The 15,155-nt window shown below is 28.2% G+C and overlaps 1 pseudogene; it reads right to left on the minus strand.

The window, feature by feature from the left end:
* Window positions 1-359: 359 nt before the first annotated feature.
* On the minus strand, window positions 360-1,396 carry LOC111409431 (annotated as a pseudogene).
* Window positions 1,397-15,155: the final 13,759 nt, after the last annotated feature.

The following is a 15,155-nucleotide window of genomic DNA, read 5'->3' on the forward strand; positions in this document are numbered from 1 at the left end:
AACTGCAAAATAAGATTCACAGAGTCGACCTTAAGTTCATAGGTGATAAGCCTTAACCTATTCTTGTAATGTGTTAATCCATAAGCGATTCAGGCTTATGCATGCAAGATCTTATCTGAATATCTACGGGAGGGTAAATTAGGATGACAATGCATTGTCTAATGTAGCATATGATGAATCACTTTTCATGGTGAGAAAATGATAAAAATACGATAAATTTTACTCCAGATTTTAAATAATCACTGTCGTAAAAATTTAAATACTAATAACCAGTTTAATGGATGAAAAGTATTGATAACATAGTAATTAACATAAAGGTCTTTTATATAGTGTAACATTTGCAAGTAAGCTTCTCTGCATTACATGTCAAAAGTGAAAAAAACAATATTGCTTATCCAAATTGGTATTAATTCCATGTGGTGTAAATGGAAAATATCGAAACCATCACTATAGCAACGAGCAGAGCAAATGCTCATCTTAAGATTAAGACCAGAACATAATAGAGGATCCAAACTTGTAGCAATATTTTCCAAAACTTAATAATGCAACTTGCAAACCTCATGATCACAATCCACTAGCTGCTGTTCACTGAGGTCGAATAGCTCTCCAGTCGCTAAAAATGGTACGCTTTCTCGTGCTCCAATTGTACGAAATGATCCACAGGATCCCTGTTACAAAAACATCGATGATTACATCCATATGTATTGTCTTGTTTAACTGTTTGTTTGGGAATTGTTTAAAATTTACTTATTTAATTGCAAGTGACCTTGCTTATAGGTTAACTTTTTAAACTTAGACAAGCATATTTAGAATGTGCATTCCATTTCTACGTAACAGAAAAGAAAGAGAACTAAAATCTTGATCTAACGCCAATGACGGCGCCCTGGTCGCGCCGCTTAAAATCCATCGACAAATCATTGGTCGAAAAATATGGGCCTCTCGCGCATCAACGAGGAGCTTGCGACAACGCTTGTGGAGCCCCATGTGTGATATTCGGAACTCAGAGGGTGTCAGGTCGGAGAATTTGGTGACAACATGGACAGTTGAGGGGTCAGTAGCTGGTGGTGCTTGAAACTGTGCAGATTATCCTTGAACACCAAAAATTTGTAATCGTGCTCCTCTTGGGTGGTGTATGTTTTGCTATACTTGGTCTTGTAGAGGGAGAAATGATGCTCAGCGTGTAACAAATGATAAGCTATCCGATACAATTTATCGGATCAAAGGATCATCAGTAAGGGATTCTATGGTGAATTCTATGAAAGAAAATGGAGAAGATAATAGCATTACAATGAAGAGAAAGAGGACAAAGAAGGAAGCCATTAGAAAAGAGTGTCGAAATTGCATCATTCATTTTCAAGCCATCTCCAATACATCCCAAAACACCAAAATGCACCATTTATTGGTGCAAAATAACTCCAACGTGACACTATTCTTTGCACCATTATGGTGCAACACTATTCAGTTTGAGAAACACCACACTTACAAGAGAGGGCCTTGGACAGGCCCCTGTGATAAGGGCTGAGGTGTTTGAGCAGAATTTTCCATTCAATTTGCACCATTTTGATGCAAAGTGTCCAAAGTCATTTTTACCATTTCTTTTCATTTCCCAAATCAATTGATTAAGGGTATTTATATCATTTGTACTATATTTTTTAATACAACAAATTATTATTATTATTATTATTATTATTATTATTATTATTATTTATTTGCATTTAAAATAAATTTTAAATGTAAAAAATAATAAATAATTAATTAATTAATTAAAAGAAGAAAAAATTTAAAATATAATAAACACGATTATTTCTTAAAGTTAACACGAAATATATTAAAATAATTAATGAATTTAATTTTTTCTTTAGTTTAACGTAATTATTTATTCAGTAATTTATGTATTTATAAAATAATTAAATAAATAATATTTCAAATAAATAAATTATTAAGAATAAAAAAGAGAATAAAATGGTTAAACACTGTTCATTTGGTGTAATGATTGAAAATGAATTTTAGTTTGATGCAAGATTTGATTCAATTTTTGATGCAACGCTGGAGATGACCTTATATCTAGCACGTAGAAGACGATAGCAGCGAAATGAATCATTGGTAACACGCGTGATAATGTAATTGGAAAATTACTTTTCAAACACTCTTCTTTTTTGGATATATTCAATTGACCATTATATCCCTCTTTTTGAATAATTTAAGAATTATATTATATGCCTTTTGGAGCAGTAGATTGATAGAGAATGTATAACTAAAAAAATAAATTTTTTTAAATTTGTGTGTAATATTATTTTATTAAAAAATGTGTAGTTGAAAAGAAAAAAAATGTATTTTAAAAATAATGAAAATAAAAAAGGGATACTAGGTTTAGAAGTCTAGACACTAAGCCTTGAACCGACCTCAACCATTGACCGTTTTTATAATCATGTGCTTCAACTTTTTTTGGTTACAACTTCACTCTTTAATCAATAATCAAGTTTATCATATTGTACGAGTTTTATATAAAAATTTCATTAGTATGGCTTAAAAGGACAAAATTGCCATTACACTCCAATAAACAAAAACACAAAATTGAAAGAAGGTAATGATAAGAAAGAAGTGGGAAATTTTATAAAATCATGACTCCTCCCCAAGGGTTGCATCCAACCCAACCCAACCTTACTTCTAATCTCACACCTTGCCACCGTCCACCAGCGTTGAGTCATGTTGATCACATCATTGGCCAATAATAAAATTACGAATGTAGAAAAGAAAGATATACAAAACTATGTCATGCCTCCTATTTGACGAGTAATTATCAAGGAGGTTCATAAGGGACGCTAATCTAAAAATACAAGTTTATATTGTAGTCAAAGGCTTAACCAATTTTAACCTTTGGGAGCATCTTCGAACTAGGGGTTTGATAGGTACATGTTGGTTTTAAATCTTTGATAATGGGGTTGGACTGGGGTAAAATAATTGGGGCAGGTACGGGGAACTCTTGTCTAAATTTCCCAACTAATTGAAGAATTCCCACCCTAGTTGAGATAGAGTGAAGACGAGAAATCATGCCATCCCTAGACGGGGGTTGAGGATGGTGGGTGACTAGGTGTCTATGCCGTCTATTTTTGTTTTCGGGCTCTAATAGGTGAAGTTTTACTTTTCCATTGATTTTTCGATTTCACTCAAATCACACTTGATTCTTCCTCTTTACTAGAGGAAGTAAGTAAGCTTTCAGGTTCTTCATATTCCAAGGAATCAATTATAGCAATTGTGAATGATGTAGCTATTAAAACTCATGAAAAGTGCTCTTGGATCAGGATGAAAGTCTTCGCTTATGGTGTGTCTGATTGACCTGTAAAATATTTCCTAAAAAAGAAAATGTTTTTTCTTATTTTGAAGAAACAAAAACCCACATCTCAAAGAAAATGTTTTTTCTAAAAAAAAAAGGAAAACGCATCGTATGTAGTAGTAGCGAACAGTTCCTTCCCAGATCCAGAAGCTTGAGCAAGAAATTCCCCAGGTATATTTTCAAAGGTTGAAAAATACTTTCATGAAAAAAAGCCAATCAAACACTCAAAAAGTTGAAATTAAAAGACCATTTTCCATTGAAATTTTTTTCAATCAAACATATTATAGCCATCTCCAAAATTGCACCAAAATTTGAAGTAAGTTTTACACATTTTTTGCATCAAATTTGTACCAAACTAAAAATCATTTTTTTAATTTTAATAATTTATTTATTTATTTTACAACTATATAATTACTAAATAAATAATTGTGTTAAATTGTGAAAATCTCAAGCCCTTCTTTGATCCACATTAATTTGAAAATACATTTTTCTCTCTATTTTTTTTTCAATCATACGATCTTCAATAAAATAATAATACGTGTAAATTCAAACTTTTTCCTTAATTTTTAACTACACGTTTTTCATCAATTTACTATTATAAAATGCATTCTTATGATAAATTTGGGCTCAAATAGCTCTAAATTCATTAAAGTTTTTTAAAAAAATATTACACAATTAATAGAAAACATCACAAATAAAAAAAATATTAAATCATGTCATTAAAATTTAATGCAATGCATTTTGAATCCCAACATTAAGATATTACGAAATCGAAATAGTGCTATAATATAATTCATGAAATTCGTATTCCATCCCGCAAATGGTCAATTAATGCATTTCGAAGTACAATGCGAGCATATTTATCCTTGATTTCGTGCTAACTTTAAATGATCGTATTTGTTACTCTCTCAAATTTCTTGAGTACTCTTATTTTAATTAATTTCATAACTATTATTAATTAAATCAGTAAAATTTATTACAAATAACAACAACAACAATAATAACAATTTATTGTATTAAAAATTGTATAACAAAAATAGACTCAAATACTCTTAATCAATTTTTTTACAAAGTGATAGTAAGAGCAAAATTGTATTTAACCATTTTTGCACCATTTGATGCACATTGGAGTGACTTTGCACCAAAATTTGGTGCAAAATGGTGTTTTGGTGTGGAGATTGCTTCTACATAAGAATCAAAGAGAAGCCATTTTGACTAAAAGGGAATGATATGATTCCATATTCTTGATATGTTTTCTTAATAAAAACTTGTCATTTTAAAGAAATGCCCATATCAGTTTTTTTTTTTGTTTTTTTTTTTGCCTCTTTTAAAGATCTAGGATGAAGTTGCTACGAGCGCTAAAGACTGAGAACCAATGGTGAAAGTTTCCCAAAATAAGAAAAAGCTCACGAGACAAAAAAAATAAAAAATAAAAATAAAAATAGAATTGGCTCATTTTTAATTCATTTTAAAAAATTAATTAAAATTTAAATTAAATTCACAATTGATTTTAATTATATAATTTACAAGACGTATAAAAATTAAACAATACATTTTCACATTAATTTTTATTAAAATTAATTAAAATTTTGATTTTTATCTACGCTTGATATTTGACGAGGAATTACCTCTTAAGAGCCTAAATAGAAGAAAGGATTATAAGATTAGACCAAGAAATAAAAATATTTGAAGAATAGCCTTTGGATAATTATCTTTCCAAAAATACCCCTCATTGAAAAATTGCAACCAAAGCCACTACAATGTATAAAAACTTTCAATTACGTTTTCAAAGAAATATAGATCAAAAATCTTTAATAAAATTAATCCCAAATATTATACAAAATTTTATTGACCTAAAAAATGCAACAGAAAATGAATTAAATTATTTAGAAGAAAATCTGAAAGGATTCTTTACAGAATATTTAGATCCAAAATTAAAAAATAAAAATGTTTCTATAGATAATAATACAATCAAAACAGAAAATGATATATATAAACTAATTCTTAATTTGAGAAGAAGAATTAAAGAACTAAATATAATTATTGAAGAAAAAGTATTAATAAAAAATAGTGAATTTTATAAATTCTATTGTGATATTTTAAATACTTATGAAGATTTTAATTGGCTCAAAAATATTAACCCCTTCGCTGCACACTCCGACGAAATGGTATCAAAGCCAGGCTACGAACCAAAAATAATGAATAATATAGTAGATGAAGAAAATATAATTGAAGAATTTTTGAAAAAAGTTGATAAACATAAAAAACCTAATTATCCCTATTTACCTAAAAACACTACAAATGAAAATTTTGGAGATATACATAAAAGATTAGAATATTTAGAACATAATCTGCAAGTTGGAAATGCTCTTTTAGATAAAAGTCTCAAAGGAAAAGATAGGATTATAATTAATCTACCTCAAAATTTTAGGATAACACAAAAAGAAAATGATAAAGGGAAAAAATATGAAGAAAAACAATATATGATTACAGATGTAGAAGAAATAGAACAAAAATTCTTAGAATATACAGGAGAAGAGTATGAAGAATATAAAAAAAAGTTAGAAGAATTAACTGAAAAAATGGAAAATACAAAGATAAATACTAATCCATCTTCAAGTCAGAATTTAAAAGTAGAATTCAGTAGTGATGAAGAACAAGATTATCCTTATGGTACTACAATACCACTTAAGGATGGTATTAACCAATATAGAAAAATACAGAAAAGATACACTGGAAATGTAAGAAAACAGTCCATAAAAGAAATAAACCCAATGAAATCTTATAATGAACCAATCCATACAATAGGGATATGGTTAGATCTAGACTGTGTAGATAAAAATAAAGCTATTAAAACATGGATGAAAAGTACAGATTTAGCAATACAATTTAATAAATGGAAAACATATACAACTTTTGGATTTATAGAACATACATTCAGAGGAATTGTTTCTGAATGGTGGAGAAAATTACCAGAAACCATTAAAGGAAGGGTAAAATATGGAGCAAGTAGGACTGAAATATTAGATAATAGAAATTCTTTAAATGAACAAAATATTCAGAAAATATTAAAAAGATTTGAAAAAATTTTAAGAACAGAATTTTTAGGAGATAGATATACTTCTAATGATGAAGAAAGAAGACAAGATGAATATAATTAAGGAATGATAGCAATAGAAAATTTAAGGATATGTGATATGCGTGAACTAGAAAGATACACATGTAAATTCGAAGAAATATACTATATACTAAACTAAGGAGATTATCAGGAAAATAAACCTATATTAAGATCTTATTTTACTAAGTTATCATTCCCATGAGGAATTAAGTTATCAAAAGAATATGAAAAATTACTACCTCTAGGAGAAAAGGAATGAGTAGAAATAGATAGTTTTGGAAGTAGAATTGAATTTACAAAAAGAATTATAGGTATATAGTGTAGAGAGGCTTTAGAAAATAAAAAGGCATATAAAATAAGAAAGAATTCATTATGTTGTTACAAAGATAATGGCAAAATTGAACAATTTGGATGTCATAAGAAGAAATATAAACCATATAAGAAATACAAAAGAAAATTCAAAAACTACAAAAATTTCAAGAAAAGGAATTTTAAACCACATAAAAAATATTTTAAGAAAAGAAATTGGAATAAGAAATTTAAACCAAGGAACATTAAAAAATGTAGATGTTTTATTTGTAATGAAGAAGGACAAATTGCCCCTCAATGTCCTAAAAAGAATTATAGATAAAATATAAAGACTTTTAGAATTTATGAAAAATTCCAAGAAGATAGTGATATAGAACCAATTGAATATTTTGAAGATCTAAGTAGTGAATGCAGTAGCATTTATGAATTAGAAACATCCTCATCAGAAGAAGATTACGAGGAGATAGTATATATGAATCAGGAGATACAACAATCAGAAATAGAGACAATTGAAGAAGTTGAAGATTCTATAGAAGGTATAAATCAAGAGATCACCTTTGATATTACAAAATATACAGGAATCACTAAGAAAATACTAGACCTACAAGAAAAAGATGTATTCCATCAAGAATTCTTAGAAATTTTACCAAGAGTAAATAAAACAATTGTAAGTATGAATTATAAAGAAATGTCTATCAATATAAAAGATACTATAGGAAAAGCAAGAATTCCTATAATTACAAAAGAATGGGTAAAACAAAAATTATCCAAAATTCCAGAAGGTAAGAAATAAAATGAAATGTATTGAATTAGAAGGAGTCCAGATAATGGTAAAATGATTCTTTAGAGAATGTATGAATATACCAATTGAAATCTATTGTATGGACAATAGAATCTTACAAGATCCTATAGATGCTCTATTAGGAACAGTTGTAGGAAACTTAGTCTATCAAAATATAATATTTACAGTAAAGCCAAATTATGCAATATCATTAAATGATAAAAATATTGACCAAATTTTTAATCTATATTATAGAATTAGAAACTTGAAAATGTTAAGAAAAAGTAAGGCTATTAGTATAAGCATAAAATCATTTTTTGCTTTTAGTACTAGCCATCATAACAATCTAAAGAAGATAACTCATAATATTATCATATATAAAGATTTTGAGGAATTAGCATAATATATTCCTCCTAGAAAATACCAAGAACATGAAGTCACTATACCAGAACAAATAATGCTTGACTTCCACAAACAAGTTAGAGAAATTAATTCCGAAGTAAAATTAATAAGGAGAAATAGTGTCGGCTTAGAAGGAGATAATTTTATTGCAAGATTTTCCTCTAGACAAGACTCTAGGATTAGCAAACTTAAGAATCTAAGTATTGCTGAACCATTAAATTCGCAATATTACATTAAGACAAGATATGTAAACCAAGAAGGATACAAGAAGAATCTTCTTGTCCTCATAGATATTGGAGCAGATAAAAGTCATGTAAATGCTAAATTTCTTAGTCATTTAATAGACTTTGAAATACCAGAACCATACATATTTAAAGATTATTTAGGAAATAATCTTGAATTAAGAAAATATGTTAAGTTTCCTCTTATACTTATAGGAGAGGATCAGAAAGAATATACTAAAAAAATAATTCTATATAAAGATGAATTATATGGAGTAGATTGTTCACCTATTCTACTAGGAATGAACTTTCTTGAGAAATATAGTCCTTATAAAATTTGTCAAAGATATTTAAAAATAACAGTTGATGATAACTCAATCATCATATCAAGAATAGATGAAAATATGAAATCATTGTTATCATGGAAAGAGTAATAAGTACTAACCCCATGAGTCCATATATTGAAATCACACTTAATATAAAAAGCTATTGTAGAATTAAATTTCATGCTTACTTAGATACAGAAAGTACAATAAGTTTATGCTTACCAAATGTACTACCATCTGAATACTGGATATACAATTCAAAGAAAATAGTCACCGCTACAACAGCAGGAGGAAATAAGGTATTATATAGAAAATATGCTACGCAAGTACCTTTTCTAATTTCCTTTAGAGAAGTATTTGTTGATACAATATACATGTCAACCACAATTGGATGNTTAAATACTTATGAAGATTTTAATTGGCTCAAAAATATTAACCCCTCCGCTGCACACTCCGACGAAATGGTATCAAAGCCAGGCTACGAACCAAAAATAATGAATAATATAGTAGATGAAGAAAATATAATTGAAGAATTTTTGAAAAAAGTTGATAAACATAAAAAAACCTAGTTATCCCTATTTACCTAAAAATACTACAAATGAAAATTTTGGAGATATACATAAAAGATTAGAATATTTAGAACATAATCTGCAAGTTGGAAATGCTCTTTTAGATAAAAGTCTCAAAGGAAAAGATAGGATTATAATTAATCCACCTCAAAATTTTAGGATAACACAAAAAGAAAATGATAAAGGGAAAAAATATGAAGAAAAACAATATATGATTACAGATGTAGAAGAAATAGAACAAAAATTCTTAGAATCTACAGGAGAAGAGTATGAAGAATATAAAAAAAAAAAGTTAGAAGAATTAACTGAAAAAATGGAAAATACAAAGATGAATACTAATCCATCTTCAAGTCAGAATATAAAAGTAGAATTCAGTAGTGATGAAGAACAAGATTATCCTTATGGTACTACAATACCACTTAAGGATGGTATTAACCAATATAGAAAAACACAGAAAAGATACACTGGAAATGTAAGAAAACAGTCCATAAAAGAAATAAACCCAATGAAATCTTATAATGAACCAATCCATACAATAGGGATATGGTTAGATCTAGACTGTGTAGATAAAAATAAAGCTATTAAAACATGGATGAAAAGTACAGATTTAGCAATACAATTTAATAAATGGAAAACATATACAGTTTTTGGATTTATAGAACATACATTCAGAGAAATTGTTTCTGAATGGTAGAGAAAATTACCAGAAACCATTAAAGGAAGGGTAAAATATGGAGCAAGTAGGACTGAAATATTAGATAATAGAAATTCTTTAAATGAACAAAATATTCAGAAAATATTAAAAAGATTTGAAAAAATTTTAAGAACAGAATTTTTAGGAGATAGATATACTTCTAATGATGAAGAAAGAAGACAAGATGAATATAATCAAGGAATGATAGCAGTAGAAAATTTAAGGATATGTGATATGCGTGAACTAGAAAGATACACATGTAAATTCGAAGAAATATACTATATACTAAACCAAGGAGATTATCAGGAAAATAAACCTATATTAAGATCTTATTTTACTAAGTTATCATTCCCATGGGAAATTAAGTTATCAAAAGAATATGAAAAATTACTACCTCTAGGAGAAGAGGAAGGAGTAGAAATAGATAGTTTTGGAAGTAGAATTGAATTTACAAAAAGAATTATAGGTATATAGTGTAGAGAGGCTTTAGAAAATAAAAAGGCATATAAAATAAGAAAGAATTCATTATGTTGTTACAAAGATAATGGCCAAATTGAACAATTTGGATGCCATAAGAAGAAATATAAACCATATAAGAAATACAAAAGAAAATTCAAAAACTACAAAAATTTCAAAAAAAGGAATTTTAAACCACATAAAAAATATTTTAAGAAAAGAAATTGGAATAAGAAATTTAAACCAAGGAACATTAAAAAATGTAGATGTTTTATTTGTAATGAAGAAGGACAAATTGCCCCTCAATGTCCTAAAAAGAATTATAGATAAAATATAAAGACTTTTAGAATTTATGAAAAATTTCAAGAAGATAGTGATATAGAACCAATTGAATATTTTGAAGATCTAAGTAGTGAATGCAGTAGCATTTATGAATTAGAAACATCCTCATCAGAAGAAGATTACGAGGAGATAGTATATATAAATCAGGAGATACAACAATCAGAAATAGAAATAGAGAAAACTGAAGAAGTTGAAGATTCTATAGAAGATATAAATCAAGAGATCACCTTTGATATTACAAAATATACAGGAATCACTAAGAAAATACTAGACCTACAAGAAAAAGATGTATTCCATCAAAAATTCTTAGAAATTTTACCAAGAGTAAATAAAACAATTGTAAGTATGAATTATAAAGAAATGTCTATCAATATAAAAGATACTATAGGAAAAACAAGAATTCCTATAATTACAAAAGAATGGGTAAAACAAAAATTATCCAAAATTCCAGAATGTAAGAAATAAAATGAAATGTATTGAATTAGGAGGAGTCCAGATAATGGTAAAATAATTCTTTAGAGAATGTATGAATATACCAATTGAAATCTATTGTATGGACAATAGAATCTTACAAGATCCTATAGATGTTCTAATAGGAACAGTTGTAGGAAACTTAGTCTATCAAAATATAATATTTACAGTAAAGCCAAATTATGCAATATCATTAAATGATAAAAATATTGACCAAAGTTTTAATCTATATTATAGAATTGGAAACTTGAAAATGTTAAGAAGAAGTAAGGCTATTAGTATAAGCATAAAATCAATTTTTGCTTTTAGTACTAGCCATCATAACAATCTAAGGAAGATAACTGATAATATTATCATATATAAAGATTTTGAGGAATTAGCATAATATATTCCTCCTAGAAAATACCAAGAACATGAAGTCACTATACCAGAACAAATAATGCTTGACTTCCACAAACAAGTTAGAGAAATTAATTCCGAAGTAAAATTAATAAGGAGAAATAGTGTCGGCTTAGAAGGAGATAATTTTATTGCAAGATTTCCCTCTAGACAAGACTCTAGGATTAGCAGACTTAAGAATCTAAGTATTGCTGAACCATCAAATTCGCAATATTACATTAAGACAAGATATGTAAACCAAGAAGGATACAAGAAGAATCTTCTTGTCCTCATAGATATTGGAGCAGATAAAAGTCATGTAAATGCTAAATTTGTTAGTCATTTAAGAGACTTTGAAATACCAGAACCATACATATTTAAAGATTATTTAGGAAATAATCTTGAATTAAGAAAATATGTTAAGTTTCCTCTTATACTTATAGGAGAGGATCAGAAAGAATATACTAAAAAAATAATTCTATATAAAGATGAATTATATGGAGTAGATTGTTCACCTATTCTACTAGGAATGAACTTTCTTGAGAAATATAGTCCTTATAAAATTTGTCAAAGATATTTAAAAATAACAGTTGATGATAACCCAATCATCATATCAAGAATAGATGAAAATATGAAATCATTGTTATCATGGAAAGAGTAATAAGTACTAACCCCATGAGTCCATTTATTGAAATCACACTTAATATAAAAAGCTATTGTAGAATTAAATTTCATGCTTACTTAGATACAGAAAGTACAATAAGCTTATGCTTACCAAATGTACTACCATCTGAATACTGGATATACAATTCAAAGAAGATAGTCACCGCTACAACAGCAGGAGGAAATAAGGTATTATATAGCAAATATGCTACGCAAGTACCTTTTCTAATTTCCTTTAGAGAAGTATTTGTTGATACAATATACATGTCAACCACAATTGGATGTGATATTTTATTAGGACAAAATTTCCTATTAAAATATGTATCATTTACACAATATATTGATAAGTATATGTTCACAACACCTTGTGCACATAAAATATTTACACAAAAAATAAATAAAACTGTTACGATAGCATATACAGATATAAACCATCAAAGTTCCTCAACCCAGCGTGATGGATGTTGGAGTACAGAAAAATTTAAACCAGTTACAGTCTTAAAAATGACAACAGAAAATAGATTATAAAAATTGAAAAAAGAAATTTCTAAAACATATTTTGAAAATCCTTTAGAAAAATGGAATACTGATAAAATAAAGGCAAAGATAGAATTAACTAATCCAGACACTATTGTTAGAGTCAAACCCATGAAATATAATGTTGATGACCAAAAAGAATTTAAAGACCAGATAAAAGAATTGCTAGAAGCCAAGCTAATTAGGCCTAGTAAAAGTCCACATAGCAGCCCAGCCTTTATGGTTATAAAGTATAGTGAAATAAAAAGAGGAAAAGTCAGAATGGTGATAAATTACAAGAAATTAAATGAAGTTACTAAATTTGATGGATACTACTTGCCAAATAAGGACACCCTTATTAAACAAGTACAGAACAAAAAGATATTTTCAAAATTTGATTGTAAGTCAGGGTTTTGGCAAATCATGCTTACAGAAGAAAGTAAACCACTAACTGCATTTAGTACCCCCAATCCTTTAGGACAATACGAATGGAATGTAATGCCATTTGGGTTGAAAAATGCACCACATATATTCCAAAGGAGAATAGATGAGGTAATCAAACCAATTACTCATTTCTGTATTGCATATGTAGATGATTTACTTATTCATTCTAATAATATTGATGAACATATCGAATATCTTGAGAAATTTTGTTATATTATGAAAAAATATGGTATTACACTTTCTCAAAAGAAAGTTGAGATAGCTAGAACAGAGATAAAATTTTTAGGATTATTTATAAAAGAAGGAGAATTGCAATTGCAATCTCATATTGGAGAAAAACTTCAAGAGTTTCCTGAAGAAATCAAAGATAGAAAAAATTACAAAATTTTCTTGGTATATTAAATTATGCTGAAGGATTCATTGAAAATTGTGCCAAATTAAAAAATTATTTTATTCCAAAGTTGAGAAAAAATATTATGTGGTCTTGGGAAGAACAAGATTGTGAAAATATAAGGAAAGTTAAAGAAGAGTTAAAGGTATTGCCCAAACTTGTAATACCACAGAAGAAGATTTCTTTATCCTTGAAATTGATGCTTCAGATCATTACATGGGAGCAATGTTAAAGGTGAAAAAGAATCATAAAGTGTATAAATGTGAAAAAGATTGTTCTTGTCCTAAAATACTTGCATGTTATACATCAGGAACATTCAAAGAAGTAGAAACAAGATATGAGACAAATAGAAAAGAACTCATTGCTGTGAAAAGAGGAGTTCAGAAATATGAGGATTATCTATTACCAAAGAAGTTCTTGATTAGAACTGATAATACTCAAGTTAAAGTATTTTTGAAAAATAATGTTGATCCATCTATTATCAATAGATATATTATTAGGATACAAATATGGTTCTCATATTTCAAATTTGATATAGAATACATGAAAGGTTAAACTAACTTTCTTCCTGATTATCTTAGCAGGGATGGAGCTGGAACAATTAAGGACAAAAGTCCACATACTTGAGATAAAAGTTTCCTATTTGGAAACACAAATTCAAAATATCCAAGATAGCCTTCGAGGCAAAAATATAGTCCTTGAGGCAGGAATCACTTGTACCAAGTCTAGTATCCCTTCACAGGGACTTGTGAATACTAGCGCTCTCCCCGAGGATAAAGGGAAAGAAAAGAAGGTAATAGGAACCCCTTCACAAGGAAAACTTGAACCTATTACTGGTAATAAAGATATTCAAGATATCAAAAGAGAAGGTAGCTCTTCACAGAGCCAAACTCAATCTAAACTTTCTATTGAAAGGATAGATCCAAAAGATATTGTCAAAATATGTCATGAAGCAAAAATTCCCAGAAAAGATAACCATGAAGAAGTAACACTCTTTATTGTTATTTTTAATATTTTATCAGATTGATATCTGGAGATTGGAAAGTGGATGAAGACTCTCCACTATTCAAAATACAACAAGATAAATTTTTATCCAGGAGCACCAGCCAACTGGGTTCGAAATTGTTTTGAAATAGGAAATATACTTTGTATATATCCTAGCAAAAATTATCAAGATATTCTAAATATGATGCCCTACAGAAGAGCAAAAGGGTACAAAGAGATATTTGAACATGTAACTCAGATAATCACTGAAAAAGAAAAAATATGGGTTTATCCATCTGAAAATCATATTATCTATTTCAATGCAAGGGTGGCTACCAAGGAAGAAGATATTTGTTATCTCGACCATTTATTATCTGCAATTATTTCCAACCAAGTGCATGGATCAGAAGATATGGTTAAAGAATTATGCAAATTACTTTGGAATTACAGTGATCACCATTGTGAATACTGTGTAGTTGAAGATATGAGTCAAGCATCCTTTAATGATGAAGAATTCCCTGCAGAATTTTTTGAATCAAAAACGGAAAAGTGATGGTGACTAAAGTAGCCCTTTATCACTACTTTAATAAAGAAATTTATTAAAGAAAAACTATGGCTACTAAAAGACAGAAGATAATGCAAGAAAAGTCTCCATAATTGTGACTACCCCCACCAATTGTTACAAGTGGCAGACAAACTCAAAAGATAAGGTATCTAATTTCAAAAGGAGAGATCCACTAGCAAGAAGATAATGGA

This window comes from Olea europaea, chromosome 14, assembly GCF_002742605.1.
Source record: "Olea europaea var. sylvestris chromosome 14, O_europaea_v1, whole genome shotgun sequence".
In the NCBI taxonomy this organism is placed as follows: domain Eukaryota; kingdom Viridiplantae; phylum Streptophyta; class Magnoliopsida; order Lamiales; family Oleaceae; genus Olea; species Olea europaea.